This window comes from Puma concolor, chromosome F2, assembly GCF_028749965.1.
Source record: "Puma concolor isolate L17-30 chromosome F2, mPumCon1.1.hap2, whole genome shotgun sequence".
Classification (NCBI taxonomy): Eukaryota; Metazoa; Chordata; class Mammalia; order Carnivora; family Felidae; genus Puma; species Puma concolor.
In genome coordinates this window covers 48,607,551-48,622,327 of record NC_141684.1, presented here as the reverse complement: position 1 = coordinate 48,622,327, position 14,777 = coordinate 48,607,551, and the positions used below count along the sequence as shown (strand labels likewise).

General features: G+C 35.8%; 1 protein-coding gene across 5 annotated transcripts in view; it reads right to left on the bottom strand.

Moving 5' to 3' along the window:
- LOC147572006 (uncharacterized) overlaps window positions 1-14,777 on the bottom strand; it is a 170,710-nt gene that overhangs the window by 121,755 nt on the left and 34,178 nt on the right. Inside the window, exon 3 of one of the 5 annotated variants that reach the window (XM_086695135.1) lies at window positions 4,007-4,149. The exons of the other annotated variants lie outside the window; for them this stretch is intronic. The gene's annotated coding sequence lies outside the window, so the exon portion shown is untranslated. The remainder of the gene's footprint in view (window positions 1-4,006; window positions 4,150-14,777) is intronic. 5 annotated transcript variants of the gene reach the window in all.

Below are 14,777 nucleotides of genomic sequence, written 5' to 3'. Positions count from 1 at the left end.
AAAACTAACAATTTCAGTTTTTGATGATTGAAAACATGATGGAAAAATTTTCTAAAGAGAGCCCTGCAATCTAAAATACCAAGAAATAAGGTTTCAGAATGCTATTTCTTACAGTGTCTAAATTCTCAGAGGTTGGAATGATGAAATAATGCTTAAAAATGAAACATATCTAATGGAAATATAGAGATGAAGAGTGATTTCTTCAAAGAAAAACAAAGTTTATTTTGTGTGCTGTGAGATGTTGTGATTTAATATGATGTAATGTCTGTGTTGGTTTTCCCTTTGTGTTCCTTTCTCCTCTTTTATTCTTGTAATTACATGCTTCAGTGATTTATGATGGTAGTATCAAATCATTGGTCCTGAAGCAATAAAAGTACAGCATTGGAAAGTTCTACTTGCTGTAACATCTTCTGGCGATGGAGATGTGACACTGTTTAAAAAACAAAAACAAAAACAAAAACAAAAACTAAACTAAACTAAAAAGGTTTTCAATAGCGTTCTCAAAGTAAAATGCCTGAGCGATTGGTCTGTCCTATACTCTGGAATCTAACAGACCCTAACATTAAAATGACGTTTTGCAGTATTTTGGTAAGTTTGAAATCAGTCATTCTGTTTCCTGAGAGATACATCTGTTGAAATGCTTCTACTTCATCTTGAAGCAAACCAAACAGAGAACTCTACAAAGAAGCAAGTTGTGCTCCTGGCCATCTGTAGTATGCAAACAAATGCCCTCATCAACTTCCATCACTTAATCTCTAGTTTTATTTAAGATTTTTGGTGGTGGCATTGATCAGTCTATTCTTTTTTTCTCCAACTGTATTGAGATATGGTATAAATTTAAAGTGTACAACATAGTGATTTGATACACATATATATTGCAAAAAAATGATTACCACAATAAGGCGAACAGCTGCATCACCTCACTTAATTACCTTTTATTTATTTTTTGTGGTGAGAACATTTAAGATTCTACTTTCATCAATTTCAAAGTATATAATATTGTTAACCATAGCCATTCTGTTGCACATTAGATCCTTAGAATTTACTTATCTTATATTTGGAAATGTGTACCCTTTATCCAGCATTTTCCTATTTTCCCCACCCCTAACTCCTGGCAAACACTACTCTACTCTCTATTCCTATGAATTTGGGTCTTTTAGATTCCACATATGTAAATGACATCATATGGTATTTGGTATTTTCTTTCTCTGCTGACTTATTTCACTTAGCATAATGCCCTCGACATCCATCTATGTTGTCACAAAAGGCAGTATTTTTGTTTTGTTTTGTTTTATGGCTGAATAATATTCCATTGTAAATACATACCACTCTTCTATAACCATTCACCTGTGGATGCTCAATCTATTTAGATATTCAAATGTATAAAACAGAAGCACCATTCAGGTGAGACATTGGTCTTATACTGAGGGGACAATGAGGTGTGAAAAGGCCATAACACAGGTCTCAATCACCACTGTGCATCAGAATCAACTGGGGAAATCTTTTAGAAAATATAGATTTCCAAGCTGTATCCCTATGATTCCATTTCATGGGTGAAGCTGGGGCACTATTTTCTAAAAGCTGCTTCAGCAATTTTAAAGTACAGCCAGGAATGAGAACCAGTCCAATAGATTATCTGAAAGAAACGTGAACATAGACCTAATTCAGCAGACCTGAATCAATAGCCATTACAGACTCTTACTAGTTAAGACTTTAAAACAAAACTTCTTCAGTTAATATCTTTTTAAAAAATTGATTTTACTGCAGGACTTCTAAGTTCTCTAACAAAGGTAAAGACTCTTGCTGCACTATAGCATTAAACAAGCTACCTCAACCTTGCAAAGATGTTTATGAATCAATAAAATTTGCTATTGTTAATAACAATCAATATATTTGCAACTTATTTATTTATTTTTTTTACCTTTTTAAAGTTTATCTACTATTTTGAGAGAGAGAGAGAGAACAAGCAGGGGAGGTGCAGAGAGGGAGGCAGAGAATCCCAAGCAGGCTCTGCACTGTCATCATGGAGCCTGATGGAGGGCTTGATCTCACAAACCATGAGATCATGACCTGAGCCAAAATCAAGAGTCAGATGCTTAACCAACTGAGCCACCCAGGTGCCCTTATTTGCAACTTCAAAGGGAAACACTATTTATAACTCTAACAGTGGCAACTGCTCTCAAAAAATACTTAATAAAACACCACTAGACCTATGATAATATCTATATATCAACTCAGAAGGGAAAGATGTTGAGGAAATCCTTGCCTGCTGGTCTCCACAAGTTTTTCTGGTGATTGCCTAGGATTACCTAAACATGTATTCTGTGAAATTCCATGACACTATTCTACAAAAACTAATTAGGAGTAAATTAATTTTAATACTACACATACCTGACATATTTTTTATAAAAAAATACATTTCTGGACCCAATTGCTTCAGTAATCATTTAAAATAAAAAGGTGACTTTTACTCTTAAGAAAAATAGTATGAAAGGACAGCTTGAGAATGCAATGAAATATTACTTCTTGAGTGTACTATAGATATTCCATAAGTTATAATTGTTATACTCCACCAAGGGCCTGGAATCGGGTAAATCGGGGATTGTGGAAAAAATAAAAGAAGACTCTCCTGCAGCAGCAATTACCCAGAGACAAAGTCAGCCAAGAACTGAGAGAGGAAAGTCATATTAAAATTTGATTTTGGCAAAGGATGCCAATATATAGCCATCAATGATGCTCTTCCATCAGCTAAACACCTATCAGGGGCACCCAGAATTCAACACTCCTAGTTCACAATGTTTTTTTTACAATTGAGATCTTCCATTGGATTAATATGTTACATTAAGATGCTATTATCAAGTGAAATTGAATGCTCCAAAAGTCTTCAAGAAAACTACCAATAGTTTCCATATATCAAGAATATGAGTTTTTTAAAAAGGAAATATATGTGTAAGTGACAAAATTTGCCACCCCAAAACATATCACTTTGGCATGTGAATTATTTTAGGCTCATTATTATTATTATTACTATTATTATTATTATTATTATTATTATTATGACGAGAGAGAGAGAGAGAGAGAGAGTGCACACAAGTGAGAGGGGGTGGTGGCAGTGGGTGTAGGGGAGTAGAGAGAGAAAGAAAGGGGGAGAGAAAGAGAATATCTTAAACAGGTTCCATGCTCAGTGTGGAGCATGACATGGGGCTTGATCACATGACCCTGGGATTATGACCTGAGACAAAATCAAGGGTTGGATGCTTAACCAACTGAGCCACCCAGGCGTCGCTAGGGTCATTATTTTTAAGAAACAGAAGACTCAAGGGGTTTTTCTTTCTTGTGTTCCCCCTCCAACTGCCTAAAAAAATTTAGACAGAGGACCTGCTCCAGAAAGGGAGCTCTCACCATAGACAACTTCAGGATAATATGAACTAGGTGTGGTAGAGAAAAAGTTAGCAAAATCTGTTTGTCTCTCTCTGTTCTCTCTATGTTCCATTTCTTCTGTTTGTCCAGCAAACATTTGTTTACCAAATATTTACTTTTTCATCTTCCTTTGAACTGTTTTCCTTCTCTTTGAGGTTCCAGACACCTATCCCTTCTCCTTAGCTCTGGATGACATATAAGCCTCAATTGCTGACTGCTTGTGAGCCTCATATTCTCATGGAGCCTCTGTACATACGAAATCAAATTTGATTTTCTCCTGTTAATCTGTCTCATGTCAATTTAAGAATTAGACAAGACAAAAGAGTCTTGAATGGCAAAGGTAAATTTTTCCTCCCCAACAAGTGGAACTTTTAGTTTTGGGGGTTTTGCACCAATTTTACAGGGTGTCAAATCTATAGGTATGTTAAGTCATATGCCAACTCTAAAAACTAAAGCTGAGCTTCCAGCTCGCCCATGGCTGCCCAATTTGTACCAATTGCTTTTTCAACAACAACAACAAAAGGCCATCGTTGCAAAGCGATTCTGTCACCTACTAGATAAAAGTGTTCCATAAGTTTGGATTTACCAGTGTGAGGCTGTAACGGAGAGAGCCAAGCAGTTATTTATGTACTTCCAATTCTGTGCTGATGCATTACAGTGAACATAAGCCACTCTTTCTTACTTCAAATACTTCACTTTAAGTTATTGGGACTGTTTAAAACTAGAATGCTGAAAGACATTGAAAAACCAGTTATTCTTCTACTATAGAAAATAAAAAACTATCCACAAATAGGCTAAAAAGAGAACAGAATGGAACAAAATTAAATGTTATTAAAGAAAAAATCAAAAAGTTCTAGAGCTGCCACACATTGCCATACTTGCATGAAATATATTTATCTCTGGTCTTTTCCCTTTAAGGCCATGCTTTCCAACTTTGTTTGCATATTAGAATTGCCTGGGGAGTTTCTTAAGTAGTAATTTACAGGCTTCACCCCCAGAGATTCAGACTTAATTGGTCGAGGGTGGGCATCTGTATATTTAAAAAGCACCCCAGGAGATTCTAACATATAGTTAGGGTAGAGTCCATTGCCTCTTAGTATATCTATCATCGACAGCATTTTCTGCAAATCTGAGAGAGTAATGTTAACCCAGTATCCCATGTGACCTGCAGTAGCAATACTAAATTGACCAATAGATGCTGCAAGTTTGCTTGGTAGAAAACCTCTTTGATCCCTTTTTCAGACTCATTAAATTCTACAATTATCCATATGACCAGGTAGGTTCCTGATTTAATGCCAGTTCATCTACAGTCTTCACACAGTTTGATCTAATCAAGAGACTTTCAAGGGGCACATATATGGGAGAAGGAACAAATGTAATTGTGGTTAGAGAATTCCTTATGTCTTCCAAATGATACGTAAGGGCTACCTATGCCTTAAAAAAGAGTCTGAGGAACTCCAATCATACCTATATCCTCTAGGAGGAAAGGAGGAAAGGGTTTGTATAATTTTATTATTATTTTTTTTTAATTTTTTTTTTCAACGTTTATTTATTTTTGGGACAGAGAGAGACAGAGCATGAATGGGGGAGGGGTAGAGAGAGAGGGAGACATAGAATCGGAAACAGGCTCCAGGCTCTGAGCCATCAGCCCAGAGCCTGACGCGGGGCTCGAACTCACAGACCGCGAGATCGTGACCTGGCTGAAGCCGGACGCTTAACCGACTGCGCCACCCAGGCGCCCCTGTATAATTTTAAATTAAAGACTGTAAAAATGTCACAGGTTTGTACTATTTTTTCTTGCTGGCTACAAGATTAAGTCTCATCAGATAACAAGGTAGTTTTTATAGTAATTGGAAGTGTTATTGTTCAAAATCGGTGGGAAGTTTTGATTTCTATTTCTTCATTTTGCTTATCTTTATCTTTCTTGTAAGCACACACTGCAGGGATAAAAGAGGAAAGGAAGAGGAAAGTGGGAAAGGAAAGGTGTGGGAAGGGACCACACTGTCATTCCAGAGAGTTTTACAACAATTACAAAGCTGAAGGATATATTTGTTTCTTGTTTTGGTTTGTTTGTTTATAGCTAAGGAAAAAACAAAAACAAAACAAGGTCATCACATAGAAGTTAGCTTCCTTTACTGTAAGTTTGATTAACATGAAATTCCAAAGTATTTTGCATATGTAAATAAGGAAGGTTACTTTAGTGGCATTTGAGATGCATTAGGCACATCTATTAATCATTGGCAAAATCCAACTTTTTTTCAGTCATGTGAGAGTCATACCAATTTGATGCTTCTGCTCTCCTTTCTTTGCCCCTCCACAGTCAGGATTCTGTGCTTATGCCAGAGCATGAAGTATCTAGACCTATTTGACTATATTATAATCACTGTCCCCTCCCCTCCCTTACACGCGCGCGCACACACACACACACACACACACACACACACTGTATAAATAGGGGATCAAACACAATATTAATATAACATTCAACCTTGTTTATTCTTTGAGAGCCTCTGCTTAACATAGACTGCATCCTCTCCAAAGGTCCACAATTTACTTGAATCCTAAAAGGCAAAACATATTTCTAATCTGTGAAACCACAAGAACTATTTTCAGGCTTCTAAATGTGTTACTGTCATTTACAGAAGAATGGTTAAATGTATTTGACACAAAAGTAGTGTCAAATTTTGACTTCTGTTAACCTAATATCGGAGTTAATAGCATTTACATAATAACTCTAGGTAAGTTAAGCTAGTTAAATGTGAATCCTAAATATCTCTGTATTATTCTTAAAACATTATTTAAGTTTTAACAGTTGTAGCTTCAGGAAGTTAGAAATACTCCAGCCCATCAAAACCACCAAAACAATTAACAGAGTTGTTTTTTTTTTTTTTTTTTCTGGTTCTAGTTTTTCAGAATCGTGTATATTTCCAGTGTCTAGCTCTTCTAAAGATGGTGACTGTGTTTCGTTTAGTCACTATACAAATTTGACAGGTTGAATATAGAACAGTAAGAAGAAATTTACATTCACATGCAATTCAGCCAGAGGATCTAAATGACGTCTTTGGATACTAGTAAACTAACCCTTGACTTGAAAATTGGTAAATGAAGGGGAAAAAATCAAGCAGTTAATCTGCCTTTCTATCTAAAGTGTACTACTGAATGAGAAAAGGGAAAGTTTCTCTTTATAGAAGTATAATAGTTAATAAATGAAAAACAGTTGATTAAATACCATCATTTTGCAATCCTAGTGAATTAATGGATTTAGACATTAGAATATTGCTAAAGAGAGGCTGCCAGGCTATATGTGGCTCTCACTAGAAGAATGCTCCATCAGTAATGCAGATGAAAAAGTCGAAGAGCAGGTCATGAAAGGTATCTGTATCCTGAGATTAAGAAAACAGAAAGAGGAACAAGTTGGACTAAAGGATAATCAGTTCATTGTACGACAGGCTGAGTCCAAAATGACACATCCATGGGAAATGTTAGATGGGTTTTAAGGATCACAAGAGCAGAAGAAAGATCTAATCTGAAGATATATTAAGAAAGTTGGTAGTATATAAATGGTAGTTGAGGTTTTGGAGTTAATAACATAGGGAGATTTGAAATAAAAGTTGGATGGTTGGGAACAGAGGAGTGTGATTAATAAGGGAACAGGAGCAGGACGAATGAACTGAAGGTGTGTTTTGCCGCCTTATATATTTATATTCAGCTGACTGTGGTATAAACAATGTATTCTCTGTTTACAGTGGCCTTTGCAGAGTGTAAACTCTGAAAAGCCTCTGTCCCGTAGTATACAAAGGAAATTGTAATGTTGGGGCCAAAGTATCTGGAAATAAATCATTGCTACCTTGGATTAACTCTTGTCATCTCATGCATAGGACATTAGTGCTTGGTTCTGGGTGTTATAGCTTGATTTGGCTCATCTGAGTCTGCAATAATTAGCACTTGATTAATGTGTAATATTAAATACAATAAATGTATTTTATAATATAATCGTAACTTTAGATGTGGTTTGACAAATGTTTTTCAGTTATATTATTCCTCAGTGAATTTTAAAAAGAATTATTAGGGGATACTATTAAGTACCGTGAAAGCTATTTGGATGGATTCAGGTCTCTAAGTTTGTCAAATTCTATTTTATATTTGGTTACTAATGGCTCATTTCCAACAGTTCCTAAATTTAAAATTAATCATATTGAAAAGTAGGTTTTTACTATATACAAGGCAGTATTTACAGAATAGAGATGTCTTAACATGCCCAGCCACTTCTGTTCTCCCCCTCCTCAAACAGTGTAGAGTTCTTGTAACATAATAACATATTCTAAAATGATAATCAATAATTAGCAAGAAAAAATTTGCTTCATTGTGAAAGATCTGAACCATAATAAGCCAAATTCTAAGGAAAGCTGTAAAAGTCAATGGACTGAAAGGATTGATCCTTGCCTTAAGAAAATGAAGTAAACCAGCCAAACTCTTCCATAATTTTTAGGGAAAATAAGTAATTGTGGAAATAAACTCACAGTCATTTCAGGACATCACAGAGATTACAAAGAATAGAAGAGTGGGAAAAGAGCAACTCACTGACTCTCACTGACTCTCATATTACTTTCTAAGTGCTTTTCTCAATATTACTAATTAAAGGCCCTCTGAAAACACAAAATAAAAGTTCTGCCTCTCCTCTTGAAATGGTGGCATTAGTGATCAATCAAAAATACCTAAACTAAGCAGACCCAGTTTTCCCAGCGCTATTTGCTAAAGAGAGTATCCTTTTCACATTGTGTCATCTTGGCATCATTGTCAAAATCATCTTCCCATATAAGCCTGGGTTTATTTCTGAACTTTCTATTCTGTTCCATTGGTCTATATATCTCTTTATAACCATACCATACTGCTTTTATTACGGTACCTTTGTAATATGCTTTGAAGTTAGGTATAAACACTCTGGTTTTTTGTTTGTTTTCTCTCAAGATTGTTTTGGCTATTAAGAGTCCTTTGTGATTCCATATGAATTTTAGGATCATTTTTTTTTTTCTAATTCTGAAAAAGTGCAATTGGGATTTTGATAGGGATTGCACTGAATCTCTAGATCCCTTTAAGTAGTATGGAAATTTTAATACTACGACTTCCACTAAATGAACAGAGATATCTTTTATTTATTTGTGTCTTCATTAATTTCTTTCAGCAATGTTTTATAGTTTTCAGTGTACAAGTCTTTTCTTCCTTGCTTAGGTTTTTTTCTGAGAATTTTATTCTTTTTGATGCAATTGTAAATGGGATCATTTTCCTAATTTCCTTTTCAGAGTGTTGCCAATATATAGAAGAGCAACTGACTTTTGTACATATGCAAAAGAATGAAACTAGAACCTTATCTTACACCATACAAAAAAAATCAACTCAAAATTGATTAAAGAGGTAAACATAAGAACTGAAACTATAAAAGTACTAGAAGAAAACATAGAGAAAAGCTTTATTACACTGGTCTTAGCAATGATTCCTTGGCTATGACACCAAAAGCACAGGCAACAAAATCAGGAATAAACAAGTGGGCCTACAACAAAATAAAAAGCTCTGTGCAGCAAAGGAAACAATCAACAAAGTGAAAGGCAACCTACAAATGGGAGAAAATATTTATAAACCAGATATATAATAAGGAATAAATTCCCCAAATATATTAAGAACTCCTGTAACTCAATAGAAAACACACATGCAAACCCTTCAAATATCCTGTTAAAAAATAGGCAAATAACTTGAATAGCTATTTCTCCAGAGAAGATATGCAGATGGCCAACTGGCTTATGAAAAGATATTCAATATTACTAATCATTAGGGAAATGTAAATCAACCTGCAATGGGATATTGTCTCACATGGGCATCATAAAAACAAATAAAAAAAAAAAACAAGTGTTAAGGAGTTTCACTAAAATCTTTAAAAATATTTTCTGTGTAATATTAGTTTTTAATAATAATTTCTCCCAAATTATAGTATATTCATGTAAAAGAAAACAAATTCTACCTTCTTAAGAAAGATCAGGGTGGGGAAACCATGGCATAGAGAGCCTACAGGAGATCAATTACAACCTCTGGAACACAGAATTAAATCTAAGTAATTCCTGAATATTGAGATTTAAAACTATATGAAAATATTAAACATTATTCTCAAGGAGAAGATATATATTATACATATGAAAGCATAAAAATATAACCCACTGTATTGTTTTGTTAGGGCTGCCACAATTAAACATGACAGACTTGTGGCTTATACAATAGAAATTTATTTTCGCATGGTTTCTGGAGGCTAGAAGGCCAAGTTAAGATGTCTGGAAGCATGGTTTCTCCTGAAGCTTTCTACTCCTTGACTTGCAGATGGCTGTCTTCCTGTGGTCTTATTCTGGGTATGAACTCATCTCTGGTATCTCTACCTCTTCTATAAGGACAGTGGTCCTATTAGATTAGGATCCCACCCAAAGGAGCTCATTTTAACTTAATCACTTCCTTAAAAGACCTGATCTCCAAATATGGATACTGGAGGTTGCTACTTCAACATATGGATACAAAATTCAGCCCATAATACCTATATATGTATAGATGTTTGGATACATGTAAATGGTTTAAATCTTTAAAGAAATTATAAAGTTTGAGAGGTTAAAAGCAATCTAAATAAATATTTGTTGCTTTGCAGAAACACAAAGCAAGTAATATATGCAATTTTCATTTGCATGTTTTTTTAAAAAATGGTTTAAAATAAGCATTAGAAAAAGTTATAGCACTGAATGATAATATTTGGCATCACTTTAAAAAAAGTTGAATGAAAAAATTACACTAGATTGGATCAATATTTTTTAAATGTTTATTTATTATTGATACAGAGTGTGAATGGGAGAAGGGTAGAGAGAGAGGGAGACAGAAGATCCCAAGTGGGCTCTGAGCTGACAACAGTGAGCCCCATGGGGGGCTAGAACTCTCAAACCGTGAGATCATGATCCCAGTTGAAGCTGGATGCTCAACTGACTGAACCACCCAGGCGCCCTGCCCCAGATCTTTTTTAAATAAATTTATTAGCCAGGATCCTGGCAGGAAAAGACAGCATGCTAAAAACAGCCTAACTGGGGCACCTGGGTGGCTCTAGGTTGAGTGACCAACTTTTGATTTTGGCTTATGTCATGATCCTAGGGTGGTGAAATCATTCCCATGCTGAGCCTGGAGACTGCTTGAGATTCTGTCCCTCTCTCCCACTGCCTCTCTTCCCCACTCTCTCTCTCTGTCTCTTTAAAATAAACACATAAAGGAATAATAATAATAATAATAGCCTAAAGGAAGAAAGTTAGTGAAGAAATTATTCACAAAGGAGTGGGCAAGGATCAGGACAAAATAACAAAGCTATCTGATAACACCCCCATAGACTAGCAAAGGGGGAAATTGTCATCACTTCTAGTCCTAGACTAGCAAATAATATTACAGAGCTCTTCAGAAGCCATAGATAAAGGCATACATTCCAGGGCCTGGGATGTGCAGGGAGGGAGCAGGAGAAATAAATACTTGTCTTCACTCTCCTACCTCAGATCTCTTGCAAGCGGATCTCAGTGGGGCTGAAACCGATCACAAGCCAGAGGCAAGGGAGTGAAGGGGACAGTCTGTAGGGCTCAGGCTTCTGGAGCACAGCTGAGAGCAGAAAAGGAAGCAGGAATAGATAGAGAGGAGAGGTAACTGGGAGGTAGAGAATAACCAGTAACCACCACCTCTTCATGCCCATGGGCATCCATTCTTTCTGTGTGTGTGTGTGTGTGTGTGTGTGTGTGTGTGTGTGTACTTCTGTCCCTACTTAGGGAAAACATAGGTGTTATGAGGTAATGTATTGTTATGGGGTGATTTCTGTCCTCAACTTAGGGGAAACAAAATGTCAGCAAATAATATATTATGACTATGATTTCAATTCAGCCATACTCCTGCCTGGAACAGAAACTGTAATGTTAGCCAGCACCAAAACATTCCAATTATGTAACACAATTAAATAACATAAAACATAACTACTACAGTTCCCAATCTGTAGATGATCATGAGGCCTAAACTGATGTCACAATATCTTTCTTCTACCATATGTTCATGTTCTCCTTATCCTCTTCCAGCACCTCAGCTGGTTGGTTTTTATTTTTTTAAATTTTCTGGAGTGATTAAAATCTTCATTCCCATAATTCAGCTTATATACTTTTGTAAAAAAAAATATAAAATGAATACTAATTAACATTTACTGAATATTTTTTTTATGTGTGTGCCATCACAGTGACAAGATACCATGTTTCTCATAATGCACATGGCTTTTGGACTCTTACATACCAAAAATTTATTTCCTTCATTTTTTTTAAGTTTAGTTTTTTATTTTGAGGGGAGGAGGAGCAGAGAGAGAGAGGGAGAGAGAATCCCAAGTAAGTTCCGCACTGTCAGTACAGAACCCGACACGGGGCTCGATCCCATGACCATGAGATCATGACCTGAGCTGAATCAAGAGTCCGACACTTAACCGACTGAGCCACCCAGACACCCCTATATCTTCCATTTTTTTTTACCAATGAAAAGAAAGTATAAATAATACACAATCTGTAAAATGATATTAATACTACATAAAAGCTTAAACCTTTAAAGTAAAAATTGAATAATCTGTTTATTTTTGTATATTCTCTTATGGGTTTCATGAGTATTTGCTCATTAATAACCCATTAGGTCATCTACCTGTCTATAAATGTTCTATTCAAAGCCAAATCCTGACAACTGATATTTGTTTATATTTAATAGCAGACATTATAGGAATTCATGAATGAATATTGGTTTAAAATCTTTCATTTAAAAAAGATCTTCTTATGAATCATCATTGGATTTGTAAAAGCAACTGGCTTTAAGATAAGATGTGAGAATGATGGAAAACCTATTTGTGACTCATGCTGTATTTTAGCACTTTGGATAAAAACACAACAAATCCTTCTTAAATGCTGTCCTCCTCTACTTGGAAAATCATACATTTGAATAAGCACATCAAATTGAATGCATGAGTCTTGCAGGTTGGGTTTCCCAGGAATCAGACTCTGGACTTAAAATTAGTATGCACAAAGAATACTAGTTCTCTCAGGCTCAAAAACTGTGGTAGAAAAGGAAGGAAGTAAGAAATCAGCCCTGTACCAACCCCGTGGGGAGCTCTGAAGCTGAGATGGCTCTTTAGAATCATCCCCTTTTGGTATAAGGGGGCTGGGCTTTTATACGCCCAAGATAATCACTAGATTAAACTAGTCCAGATGGGAGTATGTCCTTTAACAAGGTAACTCTATTTAGCTGAGACAATTCCCAAAGAGGACTAAACACTAAGAGCTGGGAGCATAAAAATGCTTCAGTTATGAAAACAATCTGAGCAATCTTCCTCATGCATCACTTAGATCAACATATTTAATGTTATATGTGGAAGAAGCACCATATAATGGTCATAGAGTTTGGGTATATAGTGCATCCTACAGGATGGTGTGCCATACTTCAACATATCATCTCTAAAATAGACTCTAAACTAGAGTCCTTCAGCAGACTGTGCCCCTCTTCCATGATGCTGTTAGCTTCTATGAAGTGCAGTATGAGATAGTGGATCCCATGGTCTTGTGACTATCACTTTTTTTGCTGTAAAGTGGGTCTTTCAGTTCAAAGTCATTTTATATAGGATGCCACATCAGTGAGTCAAAAACTCTGTAAGACCTTGGATAGTGGGGCTATTTGATACCCTATGACTAAAGAGGTCAAACCTGTGCAGAGAAGTATGAATTCCAATCAAAATAAATCACTGGCCCTCAACTTGCTACCAAGTGGCCTGTTAGAAAGAGATAGATAATATTGTTATTGGAGACTCTGCATTGGTCTATGATGTGGACAGTAGGATATTAAACAGCAATAGCATCTAGGTCAGCCTTGATAAATGACAGGCTGGTCCCACACACCGTGTCTCTCCCTACTGCTATGACTACTGGGGTGACTTGTAAGAAAGACAGGCTGATGACAATTGGTTGATTCTCTCCAACCTTGATACTCACCAAAAAATAATTATGGCTGAGACCAACCACCTGGCCTCTTGTTTGGGGAATGCTGTCATCCCTACTGCTGTTAGAAAGCCCTGGCCCATAACAGGCCCGAACAGAACAAGTTCTTGCCAAAACAAAAAGCCAACACTGAGTTTCTCAGTAATGTTGCTGCCCTTTTCACCTTATTGCTTTGGTAAATGCAGTGTTTTCTAAGCTCTCCCATGAAATGTTGTCATCTGGTAGTTTTTCTAGTCTTGCCTGATATACACATTCCAGCATGCTCACTTCTCTAAGCTTTTTGTTCTTCTTCCCGTGTCTTTCCCAGCAGTCCTGGCATTTTTACTTCATATAGCACAGGCAATCACTTTCTGCATATTTCTAAGCACCATCTTAGTGATGTTTTAGCACCATCTCCCAGGTCTTTTTTTTTTTAGGGTGTTAAATCCTGTATGCCAAGAGAATGTTCCCATACTGATAAACTCCCTCTTATGCAACTTCATGTTCCAGCCTCTTGATACATACTCTCACTATATCCCAAACAATGGACGATGCAAATGGGACTCAGAATACACTGGGATTAGGACAGTATAAAAACCAAAACATGTAAAGAAATCATAATCTTTTTATTATAAACTACCAATATAATTTGGGCAGAGAAAAATAGTTTCTAACCATGACCTCAAAAGTCTTAACCAAAACAAAAGATTGAAAGACTCTGACTAATGGTCTTTCAGACTACCATGCTGTCATAAACAAAATAAAAATACAACACATAAATTGGGGGAAAAACTATTAACTATACGACACTTAAAGTGGCAATATTTATGCACAGTATAGGTTTCTAAAATCAATAATATAAAGCCAAAATTTGGATGAAAATATAGAAGAAATAAACAGATAATGAGTGATAGAAAAAATAAAAAAGACATAACATAAAAGATATTTAATCGTAATAAATACTTCTAATCATGGCACCAATTTTATAGCTGTGTTAATTTATACAACATATATTAACTTTCTATGCCTAAATTTACTCATCTGTGAAATTAGGATTAAAATTAGTGACAAATTTACAAAGTTTCTGTGACACTATATAAAATAAATAAAGTGGTAAAATGCTTACCGTGAAGTGTTCAATTAATGTTGGCTATAATTTATTAAAATGTTACAAATTTTATCCCTAAATCAAACACATTTTTAAAATACCCATTGTTGGTGTGCCTGGGTGGTGCAGTTGGTTGAGTGTTGACTCTTGATTTTGGCTCAGGGCATGATCTCACGGTTGGGGGATCCAGCCCTGCATTGGGCTCT